The sequence below is a fragment of the Schistocerca cancellata genome, chromosome 3 (genome assembly GCF_023864275.1).
Source record: "Schistocerca cancellata isolate TAMUIC-IGC-003103 chromosome 3, iqSchCanc2.1, whole genome shotgun sequence".
NCBI classification, from domain to species: domain Eukaryota; kingdom Metazoa; phylum Arthropoda; class Insecta; order Orthoptera; family Acrididae; genus Schistocerca; species Schistocerca cancellata.
The window spans coordinates 895,270,379-895,276,831 of record NC_064628.1 but is presented as its reverse complement, the minus strand read 5'-3'; positions in this window follow the sequence as shown (position 1 = coordinate 895,276,831).

The following is a 6,453-nucleotide window of genomic DNA, read 5'->3' as shown; positions in this document are numbered from 1 at the left end:
GTCAAAAAAGTCCTGAATGCAATAGTACAAAGCAAAAACTCAACAACACTGCAAAAATAGCACGCTGTACTTGAAGGCCATGTAACGTTCTTTACATTTATTGCAATACTTAAATGAATGTCTAAACTGGGAAAGTGTACAAAACTGGAGTTATTGTGTAGCGTCTTGTAACTGCAAGTGGTCTGCTTGCTCTGTGTTATTGTTGGCAATACTTTATATGAACTGATTGAGCAATGCAACTTCCAATACAGTGACTGCAAAATACATTCAGCCCCTCTGGTTCTGTATCCTCTGGCCCTGTTCAAAGCTGATAACTTTGGTCCCTGTGGATATAACAAATAAATAAAATTGTCTTACCTCTAAACCAGCAACGATGGATCGTGTTGTATTCTGCTCTCTCATGAAGAAGAAAAAACTTACTAGCTACAGGCTAGTGTGTGCAATGCTGGTCGTCATACTTTGAATTCATAGTTTTTTCAACCTTTGGTAGTGTCTCATGGTTCATAGGCACTAGATGATGATCGAGATCTATCAAAGACCGTGCAGTTCAAAACACACAAAAGCGCTAGGCGAGTTTACTTGTTCGTTCAGAACGAGAGACCGAAGTTGTCTGCCGGCTTTCGGCCTGTCAGCGACGACAGAATCGAGTCGCACTCCCTGCAAATTTTACTGGAACGATTTTAATGAAACCATTCGATAAAAAATTTCATATTTGGGTTAATTATAGCTTTGTATGTCAGCTTCATGATGACGTGTACATCGATCGTTGATGGGCAGAGTTATTAAGATATTTGCAGTGAAGTGATATAATGCAGGAATTTCAAAAAAGTTTGCGAAGAGAAATCGGTGTCCCTATGATATTGCTTTTGGTGCATATTACGTAATATGTTGCTCCGTATGAAATTTAGCTGTTGTTGTTGTTGTTGTGGTCTTCAGTCTTGAGACTGGTTTGATGCAGCTCTCCATGCTACCTGTCCTGTGCAAGCTCCTTCATCTCCCAGTACCTACTGCAACCTACATCCTTCTGAATCTGTTTAGTGTATTCATCTCTTGGTCTCCCTCTACGATTTTTACCCTCCACACTGCCCTCCAATACTAAACTGGTGATCCCTTGATGCCTCAGAATATGTCCTACCAACCGATCCCTTCTTCTAGTCAAGTTGTGCCACAAACTTCTCTTCTCCCCAATCTTATTCAATACTTCCTCATTAGTTATGTGATCTACCCGTCTAATCTTCAGCATTCTTCTGTAGCACCACATTTCGAAAGCTTCTATTCTCTTCTTGTCCAAACTATTTATCGTCCATATTTCACTTCCATATATAGCTACACTCCATACAAGTACTTTCAGAAACGACTTCCTGACACTTAAATCTATACTCGATGTTAACAGAGGTTATCTTCTTCAGAAACGCTTTCCTTGCCATTGCTAGTCTACATTTTATATCCTCTCTACTTCGACCATCATCAGTTATTTTGCTCCCCAAATAGCAAAACTCCTTTACTATTTTAAGTGTCATTTCCTAATCTAATTCCCTCAGCATCGCCCGATTTAATTCGACTTCATTCCATTATCGTCGTTTTGCTTTTGTTGATGTTCATCTTATACCCTCCTTTCAAGACACTGTCCATTCCGTTCAACTGCTCTTCCAAGTCCTTTGCTGTCTCTGACAGAGTTACAATGTCATCGGCGAACCTCAAAGCGTTTATTTCTTCTTCATAGATTTTAATTCCTACTCCGAATTTTTCTTTTGTTTCCTTCACTGCTTGCTCAATATACAGATTGAATAACATCGGGGAGAGGCTACAACACTGTCTCACTCCCTTCCCAACCACTGCCTCCCTTTGATGTCCCTCGACTCTTATAACTTCCATCTGGTTTCTGTACAAATTGTAAATAGCTTTTCGCTCCCTGTATTTTACCCCTGCCACCTTCAGAATTTGAAACAGTATTCCAGTCAACATTGTCAAAAGCTTTCTCTAAGTCTACAAATACTAGAAACGTAGGTTTGCCTTTCCTTAATCCAGCTTCGAAGATAAGTCGTAGGGTCAGTATTGCCTCACGTGTTCCGACATTTCTACGGAATCCAAACTGATCTTCCCCGAGGTCGGCTTCTACTAGTTTTTCCATTTGTCTGTAATGAATTCGCGTTAGTATTTTGCAGCCGTGACTTATTAAACTGATAATTCGGTAATTTTCACATCTGTCAACACCTGCTTTCTTTGGAATTGGAATTATTATATTCTTCTTGAAGTCTGAGGGTATTTCGCCTGTCTCATACATGTTGCTCACCAGATGGTAGAGTTTTGTCAGGACTGGCTCTCCCATGGCTGTCAGTAGTTCTAATGGAATGTTGTCTACTCCCGGGGCTTTGTTTCGACTCAGGTCTTTCAGTGCTCTGTCAAACTCTTCACGCAGTATCATATCTCCCATTTCATTCTCATCTACATTCTCTTCCATTTCCAAAATATTGTCCTCAAGAACATCGCTCTTGTATAGACCCTCTATATACTCCTCCCACCTTTCTGCTTTCCCATCTTTGCTTATAACTGGGTTTCCATCTGAGCTCTTGATATTCATACAAGTGGTTCTCTTTTCTCAAAAGGTCTCTAATTTTCCTGTAGGCAGTATCTATCTTACTCCTAGTGAGATAAGCCTCTACATCCTTACATTTGTCCTCTAGCCATCCCTGCTTAGCCATTTTGCACTTCCTGTCGATCTCATTTTTGAGACGTTTGTATTCCTTTTTCCCTGCTTCACTTACTGCAGTTTTGTATTTTCGCCTTTCATCAATTAAATTCAGTAACTCTTCTGTTACCCAAGGATTTCTACTAGCCCTCGTCTTTTTACCTACTTGATCGTCTGCTGCCTTCACTATTTCATCTCTCAAAGCTACCCATTCTTCTTCTACTGTATTTCTTTCCCCCATTCTTGTCAATCGTTTCCTAATGCTATCCCTGAAACTCTGTACAACCTCTGGTTCTTTCAGTTTATCCAGGTCCCATTTCCTTTAATTCCCACCTTTTTGCAGTTTCTTCAGTTTCAATCTGCAGTTCATAACCAATAGATTGTGGTCAGAATCCACATCTTCCCCTGGAAATGTCTTACAATTTAAAACCTGGTTCCTAAATCTCTGTCTTACCTTTATATAATCTATCTGAAATCTAAATTTAGCTAACATATTGAATTTTTTTGTAGACTTGGGTGGATGTCCGTCACCAGTCTCGAGAAAATAATGATTTGATGTATCACACTCACTTGCGACTGCGCGCGCCAGCGATACAGCTAGAATGAAATATCCACAAGATTCCTCATATTTCATGAACAGTTTGAGACATCGAAATGAGATTTTGGCAAATGATAGCACACAAAGTGGAGAGTATCTTGCCATGTGATTATTACACAAAATTTCATTATCTTCCGTGTTATTCCATTAACTACAGATTTTTTTCGATGAATGAATGTAATTTTTAAGGGACATCGATAGCTGGTGAAAAGAGAAATGCTGTGGGTTTTGGAACAAGATAAGTTTATTTTTGTATCAAGGATGTGTGTTTTCCATATGATTTTTACCTTACTTTTCCTCAATTCCTTACTTAATTAACCACTGTTTCAGAATTTTCACGCAACTTAGTCTGCACAACATGTTAGTGAGATAACATATTGTAAACTCGGCTATGCTTTGGTAAAAGGAGTAAATTTTAACATGACTCAGGAGAAACTTAGGTTTTATGCCAAATTCGCCACTCATGACGCTTCTCTGAAAGCTACAAACGGTTACAAGCCAGCCGAAAATAAATCGCTGCTTTTTTTACTTTTCAGCAGAATTCTTTTTGGATACTAAGCAAAGCAGAGGTGACAGATCTTTTTGAATGGTCACCATGCAAATATGGTCGTGGAGGGGTTGCACTTAATATTTACACAAAATGTGAGCATAGGCTCCAGTTTAGAACGGTGCTTCCCATCCAGCATTCGGTATTTCCCACCTACAGCGCCCGCTCGCAACTCCCACCAGTACCACTCTCCCCCCCGTGTGCCCTTCCAGCTGCACATCCATTGCCCAAGTTATTTTGTGTGCACTATGTGCGTTTTGTGTGCTTTTCTGTTGATGTGTTCAAAATGTACTGTGAAGAGGAGAAAAGTTTGGAGAAAATCATTTGTAAAGCCCTTAATGAGTGTACAGACTATGACAACTAAGTATATGACGACGATTCAGATTACATGCTATCTGGAAATTGTAGTAATTCTATACATTTCTGAAGACTAGTTGCTGCATAGTTATGAAGGATTCTCCTTCAGGCACTTCGGGACGTGTATGTAAGCATAAGAGTACAGTGAATGTATTGGTGAATTGTGTATCCCTCCATGTTTCAGTTTGCATAACACTGTGCTACGAATGCAAACTTTTGCTTTGATGCTGTGTTGTGTGTTTTTCCTTAGGTGTAAATTGACTGTGAAAGAAATGTAAATGGAAAGATCATGTGTTTGCTTAAATATTTGAATACAAGAATTCTTTTCAGTGATTACTGTTAAATTAAAGTTTCTTCTGCATGCTGAAGATTTAACAATACCAATAACAAAATATGTGTACTTAAAGTAGAAAGTCTAATTAACACAAAAATGTTTCGGAATTCCAACTACATATCTGTATACGAGTTACAACTTTAAATAAACCAGATATTTTAGCCAGTCCACAAGTAATGGCAGCTGCTTATGAGAGCAGCACCATAAGTGTTAATGCCATATATGAATTTTAACATTTCGGGTCTTTATTTTTATACCATATGTGAACAGCTGGCCTCAGATGCAGTATGAGGGCCCTTTTTTTTTCAACCTCCAATAGGTTATAAATAAAAGACAAGTTCATAGAAAACAATTATTTTATTACCAAACGTTTCGTACACTTATGGTTACTTTTCAACATAATCGCCGAAAAGATTGAGACATTTATCATACCTGTGGACAAGCTTTGCAATACCCTCTTCAAAAAATGTTGCCGCCAATGATTTCAAATGAGCATTGGCGTTGTTTTGAAGATCTTCATTGGTTTGAAAGTGCTGCTCTCCTAGCCATGTCTTGAGTTCAGGGAAAAAGGGGAAAGTCGCTGAGTGCCACGTCAAGACAGTACGGGGGATGATCGAAAATGTCCCATTGAAATTGTTGAAGGAGCCATTGGGTTGTGCCAGCAGTGTGTGGACGAGCGTTGTCATGGATCAACACGATTCCTGAAGTCAGCATTCCTCTTCGTTTGTTTTGAATGGCTCTCCGCAAACGGCGTAAAGTTTCACAATAAGCAGCTTCATTGATAGTGGTTCCAGGCTTTATAAACACTATAAGCAACGCACCTTTTTGGTCCCAAAACACGGTAGCCATAACCTTTCTGTTGTTGAATGTTTGTTTGAATTTTTTTGGTTTGTTTGGCGAATTTGGATGCATCCATTATTATGATTGTCGATTTGTTTCCAGTGTGTCATACTGGAGCCAAGTTTCATCTCCAGTGACAGTTGATTTCAAAAAGTTCTCTCCTCCATTGTGACAATGGTCAAGGTAATTCAAAGCTGACGCCATTTGGTGACTTGTGGGCATCCGTCAACATTTTTGGGACCCAATGAGTGCAAAGCCTTTTGCAGCCTAAATGTTCAGTAACGATACAGTGTGTGACAAATCTTGAAACTTCCGGAATTTCCATGGACAAAGCAGTTATGGTGAACCTACGATTTTCTCTAACCAGTCTTGTCAACTCGTTCAACAAGGTCGGCTGTAACGACAGACTTGAGTCCTTTGCCCCATTCATCATGCACGTCATTTCGGCCATCTTTAAACTTTCGGCGCCATTCACGCACATCATCAGTCATGACGTTATCACCATACATTCAGCTCATTCTCCGGCGAATTTCTGCGCTCAAGGATATTTACAATTTGTACAGAAACGGGATGGCAGTTATAAGAGTCGAGGGGCATGAAAGGGAAGTAGTGGTTGGGAAGGGAGTGAGATAGGGTTGTAGCCTTTCGCTGATGTTATTCAATCTGTATATTAAGCAAGCAGTAAAGGAAACAAAAGAAATATTCGGAGTAGGAATTAAAATCCATGGAGAAGAAATAAAAACTGAGGTTCGCCGATGACATTGTAATTCTGTCAGAGACAGCAAAGGACCTGGAAGAGCAGCTGAACGGAATGGACAGTGTCTTGAAAAGAGGATGTAAGATGAACATCAACAAAAGCAAAACTAGAATGGAATGTCGTCGAATTAAATCGGGCGAAGCTGCGGGAATTAGATTAGGAAACGAGACATTTAAAGTAGGAAATGAGTTTTGCTATTTTGGGAGCAAAATAACTGATGATGGTCGAAGTAGAGAGGCAATGGCAAGGAAAGCATTTCTGAAGAAGAGAAATTTGTTAACATCGAGTATAGATTTAAGTGTCAGGAAGCCGTTTCTGAAAGTATTTGTAT